Below are 12,037 nucleotides of genomic sequence, written 5' to 3' on the forward strand. Positions count from 1 at the left end.
TAATCAATCAAATAGATATGGCAGTTAGATCAGATAACACTATCTCACCAATAGGTTTGACATTAATGACAACAAAACAATTGTTTCAATTGTAGTTTCCAACAAGAAATTGTACAAAATTAAATCTAGTTTGTAATATGAAAATCATTTTCTGAAAGAATGATTTCTATATGATGAAACCTTTAAATTTGAATACATTAGTACAATTTTTCTTTATAAGAAGATTAGAAACAGGTGAATGGCTAACCATCTTAAACAAAGTCAAATGATAATTTTTTTTTTTTTACAAGATTCTAGATCTAAGTAATACAATTATGTTAGGATGTAGCACATATTTGTTTATAATTTATTTCTAAGAAATTAGATAATTACAAATTTTCCATTAATTTTTTTTTTGTAGAATATTAAATCTCATATTTGACCACCTTAAGTTATTATTGAATTCATCAAATTGATAACATTTTTTTTTTGTTATAGTAGGAGAAGCGTAAAATGTGACGTAATAATAAATATTTACAAAATGCGATATTATTTTTAAAAAATAGCTTCTTCTTTTTTTTTTTTCAATGAAGACTCATATTTCATATCGTCACTTTTTGGCATACCATGATCTCCTACATATCGACACAGTAAAAACAAAAATGTACACTATCTCCAAGGCAATTAGTTCTAAAATGAAGTATTGTGAAAACGATAAAATAGTGACAAGGAGAACATGACTTGGGAAATATATGAGGCAAATATCCATATTACAATTTCTCAATGAGTAAAAGTAGCTTGAAATATATTAATGTGAATGAAACAATAAACCTTACAAATCGAGGAGAATATTGAAGCTACGATGCGAAGGGGGAAATGATGGAACATAGAAGGACTATTTCTTACCAAGGTATATTTAGATCATAAAAAAATTATGCAATAAGTTATAATTGGTATAAGAGGGTTCTAGAAAGGGAAGGGCTTGACATGCACCAGATGAATGAGTTTCTACAACCTCATTGTAACGCAAACTTATAATTTTCCAAGTCTAGAAGTCATTTGATATAATTGATTAAAAATAAAATAAAGACAAACTAGAAAGAATCATAAAACATATACGTGGTTGATGAGTGAAAAAGAATGAAATATTAAATAGACAAGGGTATGTGCGTGTAGGTATACGGTAATCGTATTTTTATATGGAGCTAAATTAGACTCAAAGGGTAATTTTTTTCCAACTTTTGTTAGTATAGTTTCCCCTTGAATTATTCTACTAGCATTTGGGGGAAATGCCCCTTTCCTGGTGTATGAGAAAAATCCTTCTCATGCCCCTTTTCTAGGTATACAACGAGGTCAAGGGGTAACGACCTTGTGGGGGGTTTTTAGGGGCACCACCGCTAAAACTTCATCTGAATTTTATTATTATATTTTCTCTATTGGTTGTTATATTTATGATACAAATTTTGTAACCCACATAAATCTTTTAAAAAAATATTAAACTTAGGATTTAAAAATGATTAATTTGTATAATATTTCAACACTATTGAGCTCTAAGGGATTGTAGATTAAAAATTGTTACATTCAATAGATAATAATATTGGACTCTATTTGGTGGGGGCAGCCTTAGATTGGATGAAACACGATCCATTATTGTGTCTTCTTGTTGGGCTTAATTTTCTAGTTGAGGTCAGACGAGGGTTAAATAATTTCTTGAAATTTTATTATTTCAACTAGTTTAATAGATATTATGGTGGCATGAATGACCCTTCAATCTTTAATTTTATTCAACAGCGTTTCATTATTTCATCTTTGTTGGAATTTTGGATTCCTAGAATTATAATTGACGATTCAAGGTATTTTCTATTTTATTTATACATACATGTGTACTCTTACTCATTCTATTTTTTTAGGGGCACCCTTATAATAATTATACAAGTTTGGATTGATTTGTTTGAGTAAAAAATATGCTAGTGTCTCAGTTTGACAAATTCCCAATAATTAATTTAGAAATAGATAATGCGTTTGTTAATACTTGGATAAACCTTATTATTTTATCCTATAGAATACGCATTTTTGAATATTTTCAAGGTTTCTATGATACAATATGACTCTTAGGCTAGTTTTACTAATACTCCTTACATTATTTAATTTAAGTTTTACTTTGATTGAGTGTATAATGTGGAACTCTCTATGCATTGCTTACTGTAAATGCTTCTATTTAGTACCTAAAATAAATATAGTCCTTGGTATCATTAGATGTAGAGAGTCGACATTGATATTATTATGTTATTATATTCTTTAAAAAAAAAAGGTTTCTTTACCTTTTGGCAAATCCTCTATTTATTGGTATCTTCCTTCACAAACTTGGGTCATGCAAAGAATAAATAATTATTTATGTGAATCCACGAAACCAAATACCTTGAAATGACTTTGTTACTATGGGATAAAACTCTATTATGGGTTGGTAAATTGGTTTGAAGTTATCATTTTAGTCTAGGACATCATCCCTATTCCAACCACGTGGGTGCCAACTAATAGTGAAATTATATGGGAAGTATGCCCTAGGAGGGTTGTGTGCATTCTTTTGTATCTGTTAAGAATATTATTATAAATATATGATGCATTCTTACCATTTTTTTTGTGAACCAAAATGATATGGTTCAGGATTTAATTGCTAAACCATAAATTTTATACGAATGACACATACTATACCATCAAACATATGCCTTTAATATTTAAAGCATTAAATAAAATTATTTTAATTTATATGCTACGATTACATCTTCATCTATATGATACAAGAAATAATATGTCGCTTTCCACTCAATATAGATCTAGATAAAGATTCATTTTATAGACTTTTGATTTAATTATATTAGTTATGTCACTTGATACACAATTGTATACATAATGAAAATCTCAACTTATAAATTAATGGAGAAACAAAAAGCACATGAGTGGATGTATGCAAATCCAAATCCCAAACCACATAAATAAAAGAATTTTTTTTGGTTAGTAATGATTTAGTGTAGAATAACTAAAACTCATGACGGAATTACCGCAAGGCATTCAAAGGGATCTATAGATAAATAGGATTTAGACATTTCATAACTTTTATGAGATATACCATTAAATCAATTTAAAAATAAATTAAAATGGTCCATTATATCACGTTTTCATATATTGATGTCCCTTATCTATGTGAAAACATACTTTTAATTTCTCTATAAAACAGACAAAGGGGATCCTAAGTTCTATTGACACGTTGACCATAGATTCTTTGACCAATATATACTTAAACTCTCAATTTTTTAGTTATAGTTAATCCGTATTTGTGTCGTTGAATTGGAGTACTTGATTCATTGTTTTTTTAAAATTATAAATCTAATCCGTATAAGTTAATATTTTTTAATTTTATGACATGAAATAGTAAAAAATAAATGTAAGTAAACTTCAAGGGGACTACTTATAAAATGATGTATGGTGAAATTGAGAAGACAGTGGCAAGGGAAACATAAACTAGGCGAGATATTAGGAAATTATCCATATTATAATTTCTCAATTGGTAAGAGTAGCTCGAAATATCTTAACTTGAATAAAATAGTTAAACCTACAATTCAATGAGAACATTGAAATTATGATCCAAAGAGGGAAATGATGGAACCTAGAAGGATTGTTTCTTACTATGATACATGTAGATCATAAAGAGTATTAAAAAGTTATAATTGGTATAGGAGGGTCCTTGCAAGGGAAGGACTTGGTAGAGCCTATAAATTTGAGTTTTTACAACATCTCTGTTACATAAATTGATAATATTATACATCTTGAAGTCATTTAATACAACTAATAAAAAATAAAGTAGAGACAAACACGAGAGAATCGTAAAGGATTCACGTGGTTGATGAGTGAAAAAGAATAGAAAATTATATAGACAAGGGCCAAGTGCATGTAGGTACATGGTAATGAGGTTATTATTTGGAGCCTAATCTAACCGAAAATGTAAAATTTCCCCATCTTTATTAGCGTATTTCCCCCCTTAATCATTTAAATAGGGTCTGCGGACAGTGTCCTTGGGTTGCTTCCTCTTATAGTATAGGTCGGGTTGAAGGGGCAACATCCCCCAAAAGTTTGTCCAAATTTCAAATTATTTTACAACGGCATCAAAAGTTAGTTTTTCTATTGGCTGACATATTTCTAACCATAATTTTGTAATTGACACAAGTCTTGTTAAAATGTATTAGGGTTATGAATTTCATATGATAAATTTGTAGCATCTTTTAATAGTATTGAGTTGTAATGGATTATTGATTATAACTTTTTAGATTTAGTAGATTAATAATATTGGATTCTTTTGTTGGTGGATGTAGCCCAATATTGGGTGACCAACGATAAAATGTTGTGAGATCATCTCGTTGTGCCTAATTTTCTAATTTAGGTCACACGAGGGTCCTATTTCTATTTCTTAGTCTCTTATTGTTGTAACTAGTTTAATGGACAAGTTGGTAGTGTGTGCAGCCCTTTGATCTTCTATTTTATTCAGTACAATTTTATTACTTGATTTTTGTTAGAATTCTTGATGCCTATTTGTGTAATTGATGATTCAAGACATTCTCTATTTTATTTATACTCACGTGTGTACTCTTGCTCACTATATGCCATTAGGAACACTATTATAATATAATTGATAGAAATTTAGATTCCATTAGTTGAGTAAAATATATGCTAGTGCGTTAATTTGGCTGATTTCTAGGATTAATTGACAAAGAGATAATGTATTGGATGATATTTGGCTAAATATTATTATTTTATCTCGTTTTATATGTTTGTTGAATACTTCAGGCTTTCTATGATATAATTTGATGGTTAGGCAATGTTACTAATATTCTCGACTTAATTTAATTATATTTTCACCTTGATAACATTTTTTTTTCTTGTAGTACGAGAAGCATAAAATGTGATGTAATCATTCATATTTACAAAATGTGATACTTTTTAAAAAATTTAAAGGAAGAGGGCAAAAGTGTGATGATGTCTATAGAAAATAATAATTATATAATATTTCAATGGTTTGGATTGTACAGTGTAATATATAATCATGAAGAAGGAAAGTGTATGCCAAAATCTGCATAGAATTATAATTATAAATATTTTCACATTTTAAAACATTTTGTATGATTTGACATTAGGAAGGGAAAATGTATGCTAATATTTTAAAAAATGATCGTCAAATCATATTGTCTAATTTGAAGTTAGGCAATCTATATACTCATATTCACAAAAGACAATAATTATAAAATATTACATGCTAATATCTGCATAAATTAATAATTATGTAATATTTCAACGTTTTCAATATTTTAGATAATTTTATGTAACATGTGATTAAAAGGACATAAAATGTATTATAATAGATGAATAGAGAGTAATAATTACAAAATATTTGCGCAAATTTTTAAAACTATTTGCATTCAACGAAATTCTGTATCATCGGCTCGAAGCATTTCTGTTGCAGAACCCATGCCGCATCTTAAAATTCCAAGAATGTTCTTTTTTACATAAGAAATAATAAATGACATTTCCAAGCGTTAAAATACTTCTTCTTGTTAAATATTTGGGATTTAAAACAAATTAATCTTCCTAAAAATTGTAGTACAACTTATATTTGTTATTTTCCAAAAAGTTTGAGGCTGAGTTTTGTATATGACCGCTTTTGTTATTCCTACGTTAGATGCACCATCTCCTGTATGAGCACCAAATGTATCTCCCAGTACTACTTCAAGAGATTCGACCCTGCTGGGACTTGCGACATCCGTTTCACTAGATGCTTTAAGGAATAATTTTACTAGATTGTTAAAATTAATAATCTGCCAAGCACTGATACCAACACGGTCAATTCTTCCAATGGAGCTTATGTGGTTTTTACATGGTAGACAAGTGACAGATTCATTTGAGGAACAATTTTAGGCCCCCCTTTCATTCTCTAAATGTTATGTAGCATAATATCCCATGCATCCATTTATAATGCTTAGGCTAGTTCCCACCAAAATATAAATAATGTGTGATCCATTGATATTTCAATAAATATATCACAAGTAATTATACTACATTGGATAGAGTGCTATTAGAAAGTTAGAAGAATCCTTTCCTAGGGGTAGATAGTAATTAATCAAATCAGACGTATCATGAATTATACATACAATAAAATATTATTTAATACGTCATTTAATTTCTATGAAATCATGCTGATTTAAAGATTTCCCATTTAATCGATGGTCAAATATAAATGATTCATTAAGCAACAATACTATATTTTAATTTAGGTTGCCTCATTCTTTTTCTAGGGTATCTTTTAGTTTTATGCTGGATAAAATTAGAGAAACAATATGGCTTCAGAGATCTGTGTCTTTTTTTGTAGATTTCATTTGGCATTGTGCATGAGCTTCATGTGCCTCTGTATGCTTGCATGTAAATAGAAGGATGAAACAGATGTGGCCAATATAGGGTAGACAAAAATTCAATACATGGAAAATATGGACACGTTTGGCTACAGGAATAAAAATATGGGAATAGGAATTATTATTCTGGTTTAGTTATTCTGGAATAGAAAATGAGAATAAGTATGTATTCCTATTCTTCATTTGGTTAGATGAAATTGAAATTGGAGTTTGAATAATAGATAAAGAAAGTCAACAGGCCAATTCTCGTGTGCCTTTTCACTCTTGATGGATGTTTCATTCTAGAGACCTTGAGGCTTCTAAGCGATGAATCACAATGAGGACTGAGGATGGAACTTGGATCTTGTCTTTAACAAAAACACGGTCTAGTCTTGCCAATTTGATATCTTGATTGACCTTGTCATTCTTGAAAATTAGGTTCCAATGAGCATCCTCACTTAGCTATTGGAGATGGAGGAAAACTTAACAGAAGAGACATCAACAACTTAGCTTCCCAGAATGATATGCCATGGTATGATTGCTTTGGCTCACCCTTGCTCATATAATTTGCAGCCAAGAATAGGGGAAACACCAGAAGAGCATAAGAAGTGTGAGGCATAATTGAAGTTACCGTATAAAGCTCTGAAGTCGTAGGATCACATTGTGAGATTTTTTCACGATTTCATTGTGTACGAGTCCAAGAGTATCTATGAAGGGAAAAAGGAAGAGGATGTTCGAGTTCCTTGTGATTTTCTTCATCGGTCAGGTAATAAGATGCTTCATGTCCCTAAACATTCTTGATGTTTTGGCATATGATCTCAGTATTCAAAATCAATGCCTTGAATCCAATAGTGGTTTTCCCAAGAGTGAAACCTCTGTTCAAAATTGGTCATTTTACAAATTTCTTTAGCAAACCAATTTCTCTGACTTGGGTGCTCTCGGTGAATCTCCTCATGGACATGAAATTTAAATTTTCATGAAATATGAGTAGATAAATTTAGGAAAGGAATACATATTCCAATTCCACCTATTTAGGTGGAATTACAAATGCTCAATTTTGGGCCAAAATGAGAATACGTATGAACCTATTCTCAATTTTGATTTGGTGCAACCAAAGGAAGGATTAGAAATTTTCATAATTTACATATGCCTAATACCTATTCCAGTCTAATTGCTACTGCCAAATGGGCCCTAGGAGAATACACCATGGAAAATAGGAGCATCTGGTGACAAATAATGTCAAGCTCTTTTTAGTAATTTTGCACGGTTAGTGCTGGCATTTCGGAGTTTGTGTTGGAAAAAAAAACTGCTATGATTTTCTTGTTAGGTTTACATAAATATAACTTGTGATAGACATTTGAGTATAGATCTGTGTACATTGCACAGCCTTCATAGTAGTTTGTGATTTCAATAATTGAAAATTTTGTAGATTTCTTGTGCTGAATTCATTGTTTGTGTATTCATTAAAACAAGACATTCTACTTTATGTTTGGGTATTCATTTAAAAAATATAATTTTTTCAATGGGTTTCAATAGATTTCATTTTTGATTGTTGTAAAAAACTTGTTTTCATGGGGAAAGATGTGAGGTCCCTCCTCACATGTACTTATTAAATATGCATCTCTCTGTTAAAACTGTTGTAGGAGATTAGAATGGATATGAAATAATGTTTAATGGTTTAGATGTCCTAATAAGAAGTGACATCCTAATACATTCGTGTTTTAAATATTCAGTGATTCATGAACAAACTACATTATCTCGACTGTTTAAACATTAAAATTTCACTAACGATGATACAAGGCTTTCTCACCTAATCATAAGGGTGTTGATTTTGATACCTGGACGATTAAGTTTTATGCTTCAGATAGTTCAGTATTCTTTTATTGGTGACGTAATGATGTTTAGGTATATACATGCCTAATGAGGATTATACTAGTACTTAATCTGAATTAATGAATAAGTTATGTTATTATTGATTATGTGATTTTTGATGATTAAATGTGAATAGAAATGAATTAAACAGTTAATTATATGAGAGATTCATGTAACTATCCAGATAAATTTTGAATATATGTATGTAATTTTCTTGAGCTATTGATATGCGTAATGAGTGTGTAGGGTATTTTAGCTGAGAAAATCTAACGGAGAAACAAAACTGAACCCTATGTACTGTTTGTGGAAACTATGGTTAAATTTGATGAAGGATACAAACCTTGTTGTTTGTATTTTATTTGTATTGTGAATTGAACGAATGTATCATTCTGTAATCAGTAAATGTTAATGTTTTGTAACAATGTTTTTATAGTGTCCCTTGACACTCGTGAATTGTATATGCATTCCAGCATGATAGTTAGGGTTAACCGAGTAACCTAAAGATCTAAGTCAGAGTAGCTTAGTGATCTTTTTGCTAATCAAGTTAGTAATCGATATTAATTACCCCTAATCCAGATTAGTGTTTAATCTACATTTTGAAGGTTGTTAGATAGTCCTAAAATTTCCTAGCCTTTAATAGGTCCCTAATTAATCCTAAAGACCTAAAAACATGAAATCTAAGTATCCAAGAGGAATGGGTATGGCTTGGGGGCATTTTCCACCCCCTTAGCCCCTTTTGTTGACTTTTATGGTCACTCAAAAACACCATTTTTGCTTTATTGCGAAAATCGATTGATTTCATCATGGGTTGGATAGCTTGAACTCCACCTTGAGGTTAGCCTTAGGCCTAGTTGTGTTAGAAGCCTCTAGAACTTTTAGGCAAGTGGGGGAGTTATTTCTTTTTAGAGATGGTTGAGTTTGTGATCTTATTTAGAGGCAATTTTGAGGAGGTTTGGAGTGTTCACCCAACCTCTACTTTTAGAGTGAAAATCAGGATTGAAGGAGAAGGAGAAGGAGAAGGAGAAGGAAGGGAATGCTCATCTCAAACTTGTTCTATTGCCATAACCCAAATTTGAAGGTAGGAATACTTCACCTCATTTTGTTCATGTTGTGCTTCATGTTTCAATTTTATTGTTTATGCACATGTTCGTGTGTGTGTTGAGTATGTTGGGAGGGTTTGAAACAGAGTAACTTAAATGTCTTTCCTTTGTATTTTTGCTTTGAATTTCAAAGGGATTGTATACGTGTATTGGCATTACTCACCCTCGGATAGGGCAGAAGTGGCCATGTACAGGGAAAGGTCTTTAGTTGGACTCTGACAGTGTAGAGTCTCTTCTCAGGACGAGAAGAGGGAGAGAGGGTAGGGTGTTATGGGCCCCTACTTGTCAACACAAACCACGTATGAGTTTTGGAATGTAAGAATGGAAGAACAGAAGTTCTTGAGTTATAGCCCCGAAAGGGCACCTATTTTGGTGGTGTGCCTGATGTCTCCTGTCGAAAAAATCCACCTTCTCCCTAGTCTAGTTCAATGTCAAACCTGTTGTGTAAACTCGGGATGGGAGTCAATGTCTGATTTGGTCTTCATGTTATGATTGGTTGTCTCCTGGTCAGTTTTCATTCTCTCGACGATCACTGTGATGTATTGGAGAGTTCGTTCTTTTCTATGTTTAAAAAAAAATTAGAGTTATAATTGTCTAAATTATTATTAGAATTATTGAGTTATATTGTTGTTAATATTTTGTTCAAAATAATGTTATAACGTACATATTAACACTATTTTAAGGGTAGTCGTAAATTGTGTTTGTTAGTGGGTCTGGTATTCTTTTATGTTGTTAGTATAATATTTTAAATGTAAATAAAAGTAATAAGGTGTTAGATTTCAAATTAATGTTAGATGAGTAAGTTTTGTTAAAAAAAATTTTTGCTAGTATTATTTTGAAGTAATTTTAATTATTATGTTTTTAAATATTAGTTATTTAGTACATTTTAGTTAGAATGTTCGTATGTTAGATTATATTTAAAAATTTAGTATCATTATTGATTTGAAAAGGTTGTCTAAGATAAATTAGCTGCTGTATTTAACCCATTTTCAAATATATTTAGATTTATTATTTTAAGTGGTTATATCGTTCTTAAATCAAAGGTTAGTGTTATTGTATCTTAAAATGTTTTAGATTAGTAAAGGTTGTAAAATTAAGTTAGATTATTAGATTAAATTTTAAGTGTTGAATATATATCTAGATAGTTGTTTATTATTGCGAGTTTACGATAATTTGGTTTAATTGTGTTTAATTATAATATATTACCTTAAAATCAAAGCAATAATGAAAAAAAAGATGAAATCAATTTAATAACGAATGCTTAGATTTAACGACCTTTTCACACTCATCGATGATAAACTTGAATGGAAATGACAGGTCATCGTTAGGAGATCCCATATCTGTTTCTCATTTTACCTATACTTTAACGTGTGCATCTAAACTTTTCAAGCTTTGTGGTGTTATTGATCTAAAAATAAAATAAAATTTGTTGGTGTGTTTTTGCCCCAATTCTTTGGCATGACAGCATAGCTCAATCAAATTGAAAATTTTAAGAAGTCATTTTGATTTAGAAATTTCAGTTCTCATGAAGTTGTAAATTTCAATAAAATGGTAGGATAAAATCTATCACACACGCTCCTGAAATTATCTCTATCAAAATATTTATATTATTTCACAATGTATAACAACAACAACGATCAATTGAATCTTCAGTTTGAAAGCCTTCGATTCCACCATTTTACTTCGCGCGATTTAATTGAAGTTGAAATCTGATAGTTATTTTTTTTCTTAATAGTTCCTTCAACTTCTTGGCTCCACCATTTTTCTTTACATATTTAGTTAAAACTGGAGTGTGAAGATCATTTATGTTTGTAAGCTCTTATTAATATTCCTTACTACTACCTTTTCCCTCCCTTTTCATGAACATTTTTGGGTTGCCCAGAAAATAGAATTCTCAAAAATTTGAGAAATGTTACAAAGATTAGAAAGAGTGCACAAGTTTTAACTATTAAACCCTCTACTCCATCAATGCAATTGATAAAAATAAAACCAGGTTTCATTATTTAACAAACTTCATCACCGCCATGAATTTTCATTTAAATTATTATTTCAACTCTACATTAGCTCCCCCTATTGTAATAAATGTAATAATCCATTATTAGCTACTTCTCAACCATTAGAACTGAAAGTTGCAAATTTATTGGACTACTATACAAGATGAATACCTGCATTTTATCACAGTGTAATAGATGTATCTCTATTTTCTTGCCCTATAATAGAGAATTTTACAAAATTAAAGAAGTTAATAACCTTTGGACTTTCTTCATCACTACACAAATTGACATCTTGTATCAAGAAAATAAATAATTTTTTGAATATAAAAAGCAGCAAGAGGGCGCTGACCCATCATACAAACAAAAAACATTAGAAAATGTTAGAAATAAAAGAACCTAGTGCCAAACAACGAGAAAAAAAAACCTCAACTAAAGTCCACCTCTGTAAAAAACAAAGGTTCAAATGCGGAAAACCCACCAACCTATGGAATGGATAGATCCATCACTGCTAACTGCTAACCCATCAAAGAGTCCCAGATCTGACAAACCCAGAAGCAAGGCACCCCTGGTAGAACCATGAAAAAGAAAAAAATATGACTTCCCACATGAAAAAACAAAGAGGGCATCATCAAGGAAGATTCCCCACTGACCCAACAGG

This window comes from Cupressus sempervirens, chromosome 3, assembly GCF_028749045.1.
Source record: "Cupressus sempervirens isolate cs-2001-9-10 chromosome 3, ASM2874904v1, whole genome shotgun sequence".
Classification (NCBI taxonomy): Eukaryota; Viridiplantae; Streptophyta; class Pinopsida; order Cupressales; family Cupressaceae; genus Cupressus; species Cupressus sempervirens.